Below are 14,678 nucleotides of genomic sequence, written 5' to 3'. Positions count from 1 at the left end.
CCACCATCAAAGTAATTCCAAGTGTGCCCAGCCCATGGCACATCAAACCCTACTTTTACAATGATTGTAAACGAGCACCCCTTATATAGTTCCCTGATAATCATGGGTTTGAGGACACTGATATCTATACTTTTCCCCACATCCATCTGCCAGCTGCTCAGGCAACCTTCCCTGGGCTCAATTTCCACAAACATAGCTATACGTAGGTGTGTATAATCTCTAATTGGGCCACTGGCAAAGGGACAAGCCTTACACTGCTATCTTGAGAAATCGCCTACGTTCTTTTATGTAGGCCTTTTTATTCTCGTAGATGAGGTGATGTCTGACTACGTTCGCCCCGTGAGCTTTACATAGACAGTAGTGCCCTTTAACCCCTATACCGCACACAGAACACACGTAGTTAGGGCTTCCCATGTGGAAACAACAGTACCCCTGAGTCCTGCATTTCCTACCACAGGCCTCGGTCTTCCCCATAAGTATGTATTCGCATCGGTATGGAGCAGGTCTCATGTTTAGCATACTTATATGGGTATTTGGTCTAATTGTTTGGCAACCAACGCAGTCGCCGCTATACCCAGCGCTATGAAGGCCAGTTCACGGTCCATTTGCCCCTTGGATGGTGTGTAGTACTGAGCGAGTGTGGGTTTATTGAGTGGTTGCAACTGTTTACCAGTTAATAAGTAGTATTCTTTCGCTGCATCGTCGACATCGTGGAATGTTTGAACGGCATGGTTTTCACGCCTGAGTTGTTCGTTAATGTAATCGATCCTCTGGAGGCGTTTTTTAGCGTACTCAGCCTGTGCTGTTTGTAAGTTCTCAATAGCGAGATCATGCCGCTTCCTCTCTTCCTGTATTTCAGCCGCGTGTGACTCCTGTAGTTTCGAGAAGAGGAAATTACTCCCGGAAAATGCCAGGGCATTCACTAACGCCCCACCGACCATCATAGCTATCGTGGCCATCCTATATTTACTTCATAATATTTTCAGGTATTATCCCTTGTTTTACTAGGATGTCTTTTGTGGCCATCGCCATACCAAGGTTCATTATGAGCATACCCATATCCTGCAGGTTGAAATCTAGCTTGATTGTTGGTTGTTTAAGCACCATTTTGGTCAACCGAGCGTACCCTACAGCTAGACTGGCGACCACTGTGGCGTGGTATGCGTCGTTGACGAACGTTTTCCCCTCAGACATTATGTATATGATATAAAATATTAAATTATAACATGATATGCGGGTCGACCTCTAATTAGGGGACCGGATCACCGGAATCCTTGGGATTGTGAGGATTTCCCTCACTGTGAGGGTTTCCCTCACTGTTTCGTGTATATAACCACGAGATAACCACGGCAGCAGTTACACCTACAGCCAACAAGAGTCGGGTCGGGTGAGTCACCGTGATAATTTTATGTTGGTTACACCACCTTTTTTTACCGGCAGCTACTCTCTTAGGATTCTTCTGCCTGGTTACTGTCACCTCCCTGGGGGGTTCTCCCCCAACTTTGGGTTCACCTCCAGATGGGGTTTCCCCAACGTGGGGGGTGGGGTTTCCACTGAAGGGGTCTGGGGTGGTGTCTCCTGTGCAGCATCCATCCTTTATACTATTATTATTATTTTTCCTCTCAAATTGACAATGCTTTGCCGTAATCGCCGCCATCACCGGGGCTAACAACATACCATATTTGTGGTACAGCTCGCAGCTAATAGAGCTCAAGGCGTGTTCGATAAAAGGGTCTTTCTCGAGGTCTTCCCACAATCGGCGTTCCTGGGGAATGGGAAGGAAGTACGACGCAATACCAGTGTATATCTGGGTCATAGCCGATCCTATTGTCTTTGTCATCTCTGCTCCGAGCCGGGACTCGTATCTAGCGTACAGCTTATCAATTTCTTCGGCTGACATTTTGTGAATTTTATCTGGAGTGTACTCCCCAAAGTAATGTTTGGCTTTGCCACCAACAGCCAACGCCACCAGTTTCTCTCGCTTGTCATCGTCCACCTGTGGTGATTGGGGTACCAACAATTGTTCGAGCAATTCCTCACACTCCATCTTATAATGTAACAAGTAAGATTTAGTTTTAACTATATATAATACGATATAGGTGAAACAGAGAGAAATGAAGGTTAAGTTGCACACTACGAACACTTCAAATATCATAGCTATAACTAAATGCTAAGTATTTATACTAAGCATTGCTAAGCTTTTTGCTTAGCTTTGCTTAGCATTTGCTAAGCTTTGCTAAGCATTTGCTAAGCATTTGCTAAGCTAAAACACCCTATAGGCCACGGGTTGGTCGGTCTTGAGCACGAGCTTAGCGTGTTTAGTTTCAGCGAGCTGTTTCTTCACCCGTTCCCGTTCTAATTTGCTCATCACATCGTTCTCTCTCAAACACTCCTCGAACGAATCCCTGTCCTTGCAGTGAAATAAGGCCACCCATCGCGTCTGCTCCCTGAGGTCTTTCAACACCGAGTTGAACTTCTGCGTTAGCACCCAGACGCTGTGATTTGCGTGCCGACCAGAGAAGGCCAGGTACGATAGCATGTCTCTCTTTTTTGTTATCTCGCGATTAGCGCTGCAGTCGTCCAGTATGAACAGTGTAGACTCCCCTTTAAATTTCTCGTGAAGAGCTTTCAACCAGTCCTGCAGGCGTGTTCCCGGGTCGACTTTGTGTACGTCCGGGTCAGTCATGACCCAAGGTCTTTCCGTGTACGTTCTATTCATACTCAGAGTAGGGCACATGATAACGATGTTATCAAACACATCCTTGTAGTAACCCTCCAACATATCCAACACGAAAACGGTCTTCCCACAGCCAGTCTGCCCGCACACTATGGCGCAGTGTGGGTCGCGGGGTAGCAATAGCTTGCTGGCAGGCAGTGATTTGCCTGCCGGCAAATCAGTTGATGGCTTGCCGCCATCAGTAGATGGCTTGCACGAATCTCCCATTGTCTATATTAAGTTGCGCGTCCATAATAACGTACAGATATAATTTCAACTTGCCAGCGGGTTGAGCCTTCTTGGTAATCTGGATAGTAATCCCCTCACTACCATTGTCTATGCGACGACCACTACCGTGTAGTTTATCATCATCCGTGGATCGCATGTCCAACCATAGGGCGTACTTGGTGGTCAGGTATTCACAGATCTTCACAGAGGATAGGTCCAGGTCCTTGGTTATGTAATGTTGTTTGCTCGGTAGCTTTTTTATCTCATCCCACTGCTGGTATGGCCTCATACCATGACTGAACAGCTGGTTGGGCACGCCCTCTATGGTCACTTCCACCTTTTCAATCTCGGGGTTGAAAAACTTCTCGCTGTCCCTCCGGAACGGTTCGTAATCCTCCACGGGGACGACCAGGATGCCTTTCATCGATCGCGCCGGCACGTTCAGGTTGATATTCCACACAGTGTCGCTCTTATCTCGCACGACTGATCTATGCCTCAGTATGCGGTCGTACAGGATGGCCATCTTCCCAGAGTACTGACTTCGAACCTGCCTGGCCAGCTCCGGGCTAGTGACCATGTCGAACTCCAGAGAGATGTTGTCTATGGCGTAACTGGCCTCATCACCATTCGGCGTACGCACTACTTTGCTGTAGTCGTTAAACGTTAGCTCGTATTCAAGCCTATCACCCAGCGCGGCCTGGTAAAACGGCGCGTGCCCCGTGAGCAACTCGAAGTCGAGCGGCACGCAGAACCTGTTCCCGTACGCTTGAGCGATGGCCTTTTCACCGTCCGTTATCTTATCTAGCTGGTCTTGCGTGAAGCCATACCCTATGCGCGACCGGGTCGATTTGCTGATACCCTGGTACACGTCATTGACGCGTTCTCCCTCGCTTTTCCAGAGGTCCCCGTAGCAGTGAAACACGTTGCTGTCGTCAATACTCAACATCTCGTTACCACTGATCTTGATAGTGGTTTTCTTGATAATGGCCCGACCTACGCTCCGCACTAGCTCGCGTTTGTCGTTGGTGGAGGTCAGCGTGAGGTTGAACGCCAGTCGAACCGTGCCTGGTACAATGAGGTCATTCTCGCCAAGGTTTGGGAATCTAACCAGCAGCGTTTGATTCTGGTCTATCTTGCTGGGATTGTTGGTGATGGTCACCGACTGGCGCACAGCTCTGGCGCCTAGAGGCTCTCTTGATCTTCTGAAAGGATCTAGTTTTCTACCGTACATTGTTATATAAATGAAATATATTTTAATACTAAATAATGGCCGAGTACATACCTATGGATGATATGTTGGATGATAGTGCCCAGGCATTCGACGAGCAGGAGACCTCATTCACTAACCCCTTAAGTACTGAACTTATACAGCCGGCTGTCGACGATTATTACAACGCAGTTGAAAATAGAGACAACATCAAGCCGTTGGGGAGGGACTATTCCAAGTTTACCGTCGATAAGAAGGGCACGCTGCGATTGAAGGCTCACCCGGGGGTCGATATCATAAAAAAAGACGGGAAGCCGTATGCTTTGTCAACACTCACCAGTCGCCCTGGTGGGGGCCAACTGATCCGTGATGAATTAGGCTTCATAGATTACGGCGGCACGCGATCTAAGCTTCCCCCGAAGGCCGTCCAAGATCTGCAAGCAGCCAGGCCCAAAGACGATGACCCCCAACGTGCTAAAGAAACGTCAGACAGTATTGAAAAAATATTGGCTACGTACCATGACAAACCCTTGCCGGGTCTCGAATTTCCCCTGAGGGAACTGCGAGGTCTAGACGAAGCCTTGAAACATGTACGCGGAGAACTAGTGAACAACATGGGGAAACTTAATGAAATCGATGAGCACATCGCTCGCGAGAAAATAAAACTCACCGAAGCGGATGGTGATATGAAACGGCGTATTGAGGAGAGAATAAAAAACTTGGAAGACGAGAGACGGACTCGGTTAGAATCCGCTTCCTCTAACCGGGAAGCCCTCCGATCCCAGATCAGTCGCGTACAGGAAACCATCGATCGAGTCCTAAATGAAGACACCACGCTAGCTAACAGGATTCGGATCCTGTTGCGGGAGCAAGGGATCACCATCGCCAGCATTCTGACTGCATTGGGCTTCATCATATCAACCCTGGTGGTGTCACTGATTGGGGGTACCCCCACGCCTGCCGGCGGCAGTGGCACACCACCAAGTGGTGGGGATGTTAAAGACTGGATTAAAAAACACCTGAAATCCCTCCGGGAGGCCCTGGCTAAACTGGCTGGTAAGGCTGCCGAAGCCCTGCCCGGCATCCTGGGTAGCATCGTCTTGTGGTTGTTGGGCGCTCTGGCTAAAACTGCCACGTGGCTTAGTCAAAACCTGTGGGCAGCCATCGTCGCCGTGGCGGGTCTGGTGTACGTAGCGGCTAAGGAATTTTTAACCAAATGAGCCCCAAAGCTACCCCACCAACCACCAGGGCTGTTTTACGATCGATGTGCTGCTCCTGAACGTGTGGGGGTGACCCCACAGGGGGTGTGTGTTGAACCCTAGGCTCCGGGGGTGGCGCTACTATACCCGTTTCCCCGGTCGTGGGTGGTGGGACGTAGGGGGTGTTAACATCGAGGTTGGTCCGCCGTGGCTACAACTATTTTGTTGTTGTAGCCCACTACTTTTTTTACTCTCAGTTGCATATCACTCGGAGCCATGTACAGTCCCACATCGAAGACGTAGTCGACTTTCGACCTGGCATATTCCAACACGTCTTTGTAGCGTTTGATGGCACTCGGGAGATTAACTGGAGCATTGATAGCATCCTCAACGTTGGCAACGAACTGTTTCTGAGCGTCGTAAGCAGTCCCCTTACCGATAATACTGGAACGCGTTTGCGTCTGCGCACCCAACACCGCCCACACGTACGTTCGAATCGAGTCGTTTAACCTGATTACCCCGGCACGAGTGAACCCTTTCGACGTGTCCAACATAAACTTTTTTCCAGTCATCCGCTGCCCCCCTGCTCGAACCTCCATACTCGGTAATCCTTGCTGTCGTTGAAAGCCATGTAACGGTCATCCCACTCGTTGGTTGTGAGGTGATGATACGACTTGTATCCCCATTCTTTCAACTTCTCGCTGGCTTCCACGAGGGGCATGTTATGAACGATGGGGATACCCAACCCGTGGTTCGGTCCCGGCAAACGCCAATCCGTCTTCGGGTTTAGTTCGAATTCGTTGCAAATATGTTCGTAGGCCCGTCTATCGTACTTGTTGTTTAATGGGTTCCATGCGTTGTCCTGTGGGAGCGGGGCGCTGATCTCTTTAAAGATACGTCTGACCTGGTAGTACACGTGAAACATGAACACAGACTGACTCAGCGGTCCACGCCGAGTGTCGGTCAATGTCACACCACACCCCGTTGTAGCGCACCACACAGCGAAGTTGAGTTGATTCTGCCAGAACTGCATCGGGTTGTTGAACCAAGCATGAACTACCTTAGCGTTAGTCACCGAAAATTTATACAGGCTGAACACATCTAAAAGCTGGGCGTTGAAATACATCCCATCAGCAACCGCGATCTTCATGGGCGAGAAATCTACGTCCAGTTTAGGGTAAAACACTCCAGGGGAGTACATTTTAAAACTATTATATAATGAGCATATATACTCTAACATGTACATAACACTTCCAGGAATAACGAGCGGTGAGGCCGTTCAGCTGACGCATGCGATCGATAATATGTCGGGTCAACTTGAAGTCGCACTCTGCGATATCACCTACCTACCGCAATGGACTAACATCAACGCCAGCAACAATAAGCTGTTCGTCAGTGGAGCTCGCAGTCAGATAACTGACGGCTACTACAGCGTGTGCTCTCTAAGCGATGAGGTCTTCAAACCCCTGGGGGCGGAATTCAAGATGAACGACTCAAACGGCACAGTGGTGTTAATCAACAACGGAAGAAACTCCTTGAGACTCGGTCGACCATTAGCGAGGACACTCGGTATGCCTCCTGACGAGATAAAACCCACAACTACCGTCACAGGCACGAAGTTACCCGACCTAGTACCGTACCGAGAGCTGTACATTCATCTCGGTCAGGTGAGCACAACGTACAACATTCAAGGGGGTCACCCTTCCACTATACTTAGAGCCGTACCGGTGAAAACGGAGAAATACAACGACGGTAGAACTGAGTCGTTTTCACCGCGGCAGTATAAGAGGTTAACCCAGGGCAACATACCTGAGCTGATAATATCGGTGTTAGATATAAGTCATAATCCCGTGAATATAGGATACTTCAGCTTAACACTTCACATAAAATGACCAGCGCACAAGGGCCCGGGGTGAAAAAATGCATCAATGTGGGGATCTCCGACCTCGGGGACACACGCGGTTTCGACGCTCCCGGAGTAGATGGTAAATTGTACGCCTTGCAACTGAAAAACAACATTTACAAACGCGTTGAAGTCCCCTCCGGTGGAGCCCTAGGTGATATAGTAGATACCGCAAGAGCAACAGTCAACACTCGGTACACCCTAGTCACCACCGGGGATGATAAATGGATAATATACCCATCGTTCGGGGGCAAACTGTTCGACTTAGACGATGTTGAGAGCACTACCGTCGCCCGAAACAAACCATATACGCTCGTCTTTACCGAAGATGACAAGTGGGTGTTGTTACCCGATAAAGACGACTGGTTTCTCAATATTAGGCTCGGCTCCCCCTACGTGTTCACGGATAACAAAGACAACCATCTAAACAAAGTCGTTAACAATGGAACCCTGCTCGTGGCTTACGTCCCGACTCAGAGACGTAGCGTAGCCATCAGCCCAGTCGCCAGTATGGCGGCCCATATGCTATCGAGTAAACCGAACATGCAAAACGTGACATTGCAGTTGGTGTCTGAATTCGAAGGCGTGGTCAGGATACTGGAGAGTCTACCGGCAAACTCAACACTGATCATCAAAGTCTACCTAGGGGAACCATCGCGGGGTGATGTCGAGATCGTGAAGGGGATCAAACTCGGGTGGGTGAAACGACACCAGTATCAAGTTTGCAACGTTTACGTGCGGGTGGGTGTCGGCTCCAACACCAGTCTGCAGGGTGTCACCGTGATCGTGGAAAACACGATATCACTAACCAAGATATTCCTACCCGACAAAATACACTTCATGGGGGTGAAGTTCACCCTGAACTATTATCAGAAAACCAGTTGGAAATTATCTCGTAATAGTATTATAGCAATGACCAGTCATCGTCCCAACACTACTCTTAACGACCTAGGGGACACGGAGGGATTCGATCAGCCTGGTGAGGAAGACACCTTATACATCCTGCACTTCAAAGACAACGTGTATAGGCGGGTGTCGTTATCAGATTTTAAAGAGCCTGAATGGTTACTCAACTTAACCCTCACCGCACCTTATATCACCTTGAGACAAGATGGTACTATCTCCGAGATTAAGAACAACGGCATAATTATAGGATCGTTCGTTCCGGAACCCAAAGGCCTACTTGTAGATGGAGTGGTATATCCGGAATCTAATGTATATATCGCACCAATACCAAACCACTCAGGCAACATGTTAACTTCCAGGAAGAAGGTGAAGACAGAGATCAAATTACTTGATCACCAAGAGGTCTTTAGAAATGTCGCGGAAAACTTCACATTCCTCATAGACGTCTATCTCGGAGATTCCCCGTTTCCTAGTCATCGTAACATTATAGATGATATGATAATACAGTGGGAAGACAGGTGTAATAGCCAACGTTGCCGTATTATTAAGGTATCAGGAAATGACCCTGTATCAAGTCTTGAGGGGGTTCGTCTCTTTAATGGGCGTAGAGCTAAGACCCCGCTTTTTTACACGCACGCTAATCTAAGTATTATCGGCTTTAAGTACATTAATCGAAGGTTAAATAAAACCCAATTAAAATACATTATGGGATTGAACTATATCCCTGAACTAGTACCAGAACACTAGTTGGAAACTAGATACCCAATTAAAAAATATTTTATCAGATATATTATAGGCACACAGAATGGGGCTATACCCAGTCGTAGAGGAAGTAGCGAAGACACTGGAAACCGTAGATGGGTTCCGCTTGAGGCAGTTATGTGATGTGAAACGCCAACTAGAACAAGACCGCGACACGCGGAAAGCACTATGTAAAAAGTACCATAGAGCTTTCAATATCGTGGACGGGGCTGACACTGCCCTTATGGCAACCAGCATGGGACTAGGGGCGGCAGGTGTTGGGTTGTTAGCTACCATCGTGGCTGCACCTATAGTGCTAGGTATTGAAATAACAGCTGGGGTGGCAGGGGTGTTAGGGTTGGCGCTTAAGTTTGCATCACGCAGACTGCATCGTAAGGCATTGAAACACGACCAGATCAGGGTTCTGGCTGAAGCAAAGCTGAACACAGTAAGTGAGCGTATTTCCACGGCACTCACTGACAGTAAGATCTCAGAGGAGGAGTTTAGTTCAATCCCCTCTGAACTCACAAAATATAACAAAATGAAACAAGAGATTCGATCCAAGTCTCGTAAGTCTGCTATCAGTGAGGATGAGAAAAAAAAGTACATAGAACAGGGAGTACAAAAAGCCCGGCAAGCCTTTATTACGAACGCCAAAGAGATTATAGGCGATTCACATTAAACTGTTTCATCAAGGTAAACGTGACATAGTGTCATAGCGATACGTTAGACGCAGCCTAGCTTTGGGTGATGCAATCTCAGGATAGACCCGTTACTTCAACCATATCCCCGGTAGCTCAGTCGGTTAAGCGGTGCGGCTAAGAGGTGCGTTCGCATCCCCAAACTTTTTCATAGTAGGGGTAATGGTAGCAAGAGCTAAGGGTCCGACCAAAGCCTTACTTGTGAAATAAGGCTTTGCAGAGGCTTTGGTTGGAACTGGTCCAGAACCCCCATTGTATATACTACTTGGGCTCCTGTGTCACCTGGTGGGTTAGGTGGGCTCATGTGTCACCTGGTGGGCAGGGTGGACACCTGTGTCACCTGGGGGGTTGTGTGGGCTCCTGTGTCACCTGGTGGGTAGGGAGGGCACCTGTGTGACCTGGTGGGTTGGGTGGGCTCCTGTGTCACCTGGTCGATAGGGAGGGCACCTGTGTGACCTGGTGGGTTTGGTGGGCACCTGTGTGACCTAGTGGGTTGGGTGGGCTCCTGTGTCACCTGGTGGGTAGGGTGGGCACCTGTGTCACCTGGTGGGTTGTGCGGGCACCTGTGTCACCTGGTGGGTTGGGTGGTGGGTTGGGTGGGCTCCTGTGTCACCTGGTCGATAGGGAGGGCACCTGTGTGACCTGGTGGGTTGGGTGGGCTCCTGTGTCACCTGGTCGATAGGGAGGGCACCTGTGTGACCTGGTGGGTTGGGTGGGCTCATGTGTCACCTGGTGGGTAGGGTAGTGCCACTGCATGCTAACTTCTTTCGTACTTCATGAGGTTCGACACACTGCTGGTGATTACATAAAGTGACGAGAGTGTCGATGTAAGGAGACCAGGTCGCCTCCGCATGTTTCATTGCTTCCTTGAGTGTTACAGCTCCGCTGCAGGACCGATGCCTACTACGTCAGACAAGTATTTTCAAGACTAACTTGGACCTTGACATGAATGTCATAGTGCATGGAAAACTGGAATTAAAGACATTGTTTATTGAAAAGTGTATGAAGAAAATCCAGTGAATTCAGGTTAACATACTGAAGTCTCCAAAGTGTCGCAATGACCTTGAAAATTAAGTGAAGGTCAACAAAATCGACTGGGTCCTGCGCCTTCCCTGGATAAAGCTTGGTGTCAAATATGAAGAAAATCCCGAAAATGGTTCTTGAGGTATCTTGCTGACTAGCATAGCATGCAGGTTTATATGCTGAAATAGTGACAACGGAAACACGAAAAGCCTCTATACAGGCAACGTTGGAGGCACCTGAGTAAATATAATGAGAGGGACGTGAGAAGTTGAGAGTGAAGCTGATTTCAAGAGCATCACGATGACCATACCTCCGTCTGTTAAAGACTCGCTTCTATTAAAGATCGGTACTCGCATCGCAGATATGTCACTTTCATCTCCAGTGTATGACATTTCCTATCAAAGGTCTAACCATGTTTGGAAATGAAGTACTAAAGACGGACGGAGGAAACATGGTCCCATATATTGCTTGTGTTCTATGGTGGACTGGAACATTACTAACCAATAAAATCGGTTGGTTCCCTTGTATAATAATACTGAGTAGGAATGTATACATATTGGCTATATCCTCTACATCAGAAAGAAAAGTACATATTTTACATTATATTCAAAATTTGTTCACCCGTGTATTGGACGAAACGACTCCTTAAGACTCGACGGCCACACGGGACTGAAACTCTGACACATAAAAGTGGAAGTAGAATAATAAGGACCATACTGAGCGCTCAACAAGCACACACCAGACACCTCTCAGTCACTATTACAGAGAGCACATCAATCACACTTGATACATGTACAAGAAACAACATGCTGATAAAAGCAATGAACTTCAGACTTAAGGACTTTACAGTTAAAACCAGATTAGCGAAACGTAGTATTTACTTATTCGAAAAGCCAGCAATAAATAGTATTTTAGCCTACAATCCTACACATTTACTGAGATGTTACAACCTGTCAGCCGTATACACCATTTCTACAACCAAATGTAACTAACCTGGTGACTACTCTGGCTCGACTCACGTACAGCTGTCAGAATATAATGGCAACCGCCAGACACCGCGAGGTATGATCTTATTGAGGCAGATGAAACGTCACTGCTACTCTCTGTTATATGTAAAATTGCTTTGAATTGAAAGTGTATGACTTTATTAATGTTTTTGATCAGTAAAACACAGATTTATAGAAAACTCGATTTCCACACTGAAGCGGGACAATCATATCGAATTACCCACATGATTGCATGACTCCCAGTTTGCTATGTTCATTGGTCATTTAGAATTGCCAAAATGCAAAGAGATTAAGTATCATTGTCTGAAAGTTCATTTTAAAAATCCAAGTGTATATTATAGAGAGACATTTCACCTGAGAGACAAATTCAGGCCGATTAGAAGGATGCAGGCGTTCGGGCTTCCAACCAATAACCTCAAATTCATTGTCTTGAACATATGTTTGTTAACAAATGAATGACGGATTGTTTCATAATACTCGGCCCATAGTTCCCTGTCGATGTGAGGACGGTAGTCACTACAACACTATCTTGGCACTGAGCATCTTCTTGGCGATAACAGGAACTACTGCAATTGTCTCCATGTGAGTCGTATATGTTTCATTGACACAAAAATCCCTCACCTATATATGATGAATATACAATGCCATTCAGAAAGTAGTGGACCAAGTGTAGTGCTTTATCCCAAATACACCATGTGTTCCAAATGTTATAACTGGATGAAATGCATACAATATGCCCGAGTTATGTATCCCGTTGGCCAGTCAAATGTTTTAGTCCTTCAAAGAGAATATCGTGTCTCTCATGTAAATAGAATGCGAATATGACGTTAGATCATCACCGATCATCTCATATCCTTACGACGTTAATAGATAATTTCACATGATCCATGACCAAATACATAAGCACATATTGAACAGATGTTTATTAGTTTTAAAAGCATGTGTCTTTAGCTGTAATATGTGATTTCGTTTATATTCAGAGGTCAAGTTTAAGTTTTTCGACAATAATCACGGTAAGCTACGAAACACATTAGGAAAGGCATTAGGTTAACCAGGTGTGATTCGGTAGCAGCACACACACACACACACACACACACACACACACACACACACACACAAAATAATATATGTTCATACAATAATGTAAAACCACGGATTACCTATAATCCTTACAATTGTCAGTCATTATGTATAAGGTCATATGCATAATTATACATAATCACTGAATTTTCCATGGGTTTATGCATAAGCCATGTGAACTGAAAATAGACTACATTTTGGACATATTCCTTGAAATCACTTTTTGTGTAGTTTGAGGTATATTTCATCCAAAAACATATGGAATTAGACTTTTGTATTAAGCAGGATAGTGACTTTTCTTTGCATCAATGGTATAAACATGATGACATGTTTGATGCACATGAGGAAATGTTTGATTAACGTGTTTTGAAAACATCAATTCAGTTTATACATTGACAAGAAATGGTCCAATCAGTGGTGGTGTTGTCAGACAAACAGACTGTTAATATCTCCTTAACAACACATCAATATACATACACACATATTGAATATCTCATGTTCCAAATGGAAGAACTAGAAATAGATATCCTGGCATATTGGGTTTTCGATCGGATAACGGTAAAATATTTCGAGTACAAAAAGTAAATACTATATGTTAGTATCGTTCTGCCAAACGAAGTTTTGCAATTAATTGGTGATTTAACGTAAGCAAATTCGCGAATTTGGCGTGACATGATAAATCTATCAGCGTGGTCACATGACTAGGAACGTGATCTTTTAACGTATGATGTAAACTAAGCAGACGAAACATTAATAATAATATCATCTTTGGAGAAAAGATTCAGGAATATAAAGCATTTGAGTATGAGATCCATGAGTTAGAAATTTATCATTTTTCTTGTGTGTTTTTTTCTGTTACTGTTACGCATGGAAACTTTATTAGTAGCTTATTGATGTCAGACCGATGAAGGGGATCTCCTTGTTGACATTCTGGCTGCTTCTCATAGATTTTCTCGCATTCCCGCACTATAAACGGGAATCGTAATGGTGGATGAAAACATATGACCATGGGAAACGTGAGACGATACTAATAGTGAGTGAGTGAGTATGGTTTTACGGCGCTTTTTGCATTATACCAGCAATACCACGGCGAAGGACAGCGGAAATGGGCTTCAAACATTGTACCCACGATAGGAATACGTTCAAGTTTGGCATCCTTTTTCATCAGCCAAATGATTTTGTCTTTGAACATTATCGATAGATATTTCAAAGTACCATTAACATGAAATTTGATTTTGTCTCTCTCAAACTAAAATTAAACGAAGGAGAACATGACATAAGATGACCGATCATCTGCTATTCTGACGAGGTTAAAGATGATTTCAAATGATCCATGACCAAATACACATACTAGTATGTCAATAGATGTTCATAAGCTATCAAAGCAGCTCAGCTATATGCCTTTAGCTGTAACTGTGTTTGAGCTTCTTTTAAGGAGTCTTTTCGATTTCGTCAAGCACAGTAAGTAAAGGAAGACATCATTTAATGATAAATAACTAAGTATTTTTCTTTCTTATGGAATATTTTAACAAATCATGATCTTAATGGTAATATTTCGCATCCTGTCTATTCCAGGAGGAACCTCGCCAGAAGCAAGAGGTTATGGACATATTTTTCACGAGGTATGTTCTTTTATTTCTAGTAAAACATCTAAACTTTCACATGAAATTTCAATGAAATGCTACATCATGTGCTCATGTTTGTTAATCATTGGAAATTATCCTACCCATTTCGATGCCTTTACTGAAGCCTTGAATCTCTAGACCGACAAAAGAAGCTGACCATAGAGAAGTTGTCACGCTGGCTTGGTGATAATGATTTGCCACTCTAAATCCATATGCATAGATCTAAATGTGAAAGAGTTGAATTATCTCTTGTCTCTAGTTCTGGTAGTTATATCAGTGGAAGTTAAAATGGTCAGGTGATGGTGACTGAACGATATCAGGCCCTGGTGAAAACTGACGCTT

At 45.5% G+C, this 14,678-nt stretch overlaps 1 protein-coding gene and 1 long non-coding RNA gene across 3 annotated transcripts in view; one reads left to right on the top strand and one right to left on the bottom strand.

Annotated features, from left to right (window-relative positions):
• LOC124288792 overlaps positions 1 to 14,678 on the top strand; it is a 217,243-nt gene that overhangs the window by 67,826 nt on the left and 134,739 nt on the right. The window lies entirely within an intron of this gene.
• LOC124288939 lies at positions 5,926 to 12,207 on the bottom strand. Its single transcript, XR_006901551.1, has 3 exons — positions 12,109 to 12,207; positions 7,424 to 7,443; positions 5,926 to 5,936 (listed from the first exon to the last, which is right to left on the bottom strand). It is a non-coding gene; the product is annotated as an uncharacterized LOC124288939 (long non-coding RNA).

The sequence above is a fragment of the Haliotis rubra genome, unplaced genomic scaffold (genome assembly GCF_003918875.1).
Source record: "Haliotis rubra isolate DU_JTF1 unplaced genomic scaffold, ASM391887v1 Scf1114, whole genome shotgun sequence".
Taxonomy (NCBI): Eukaryota; Metazoa; Mollusca; class Gastropoda; order Lepetellida; family Haliotidae; genus Haliotis; species Haliotis rubra.
The sequence above is the reverse complement of the archived record's forward strand: the minus strand, read 5'-3'. Positions and strand labels throughout refer to the sequence as shown.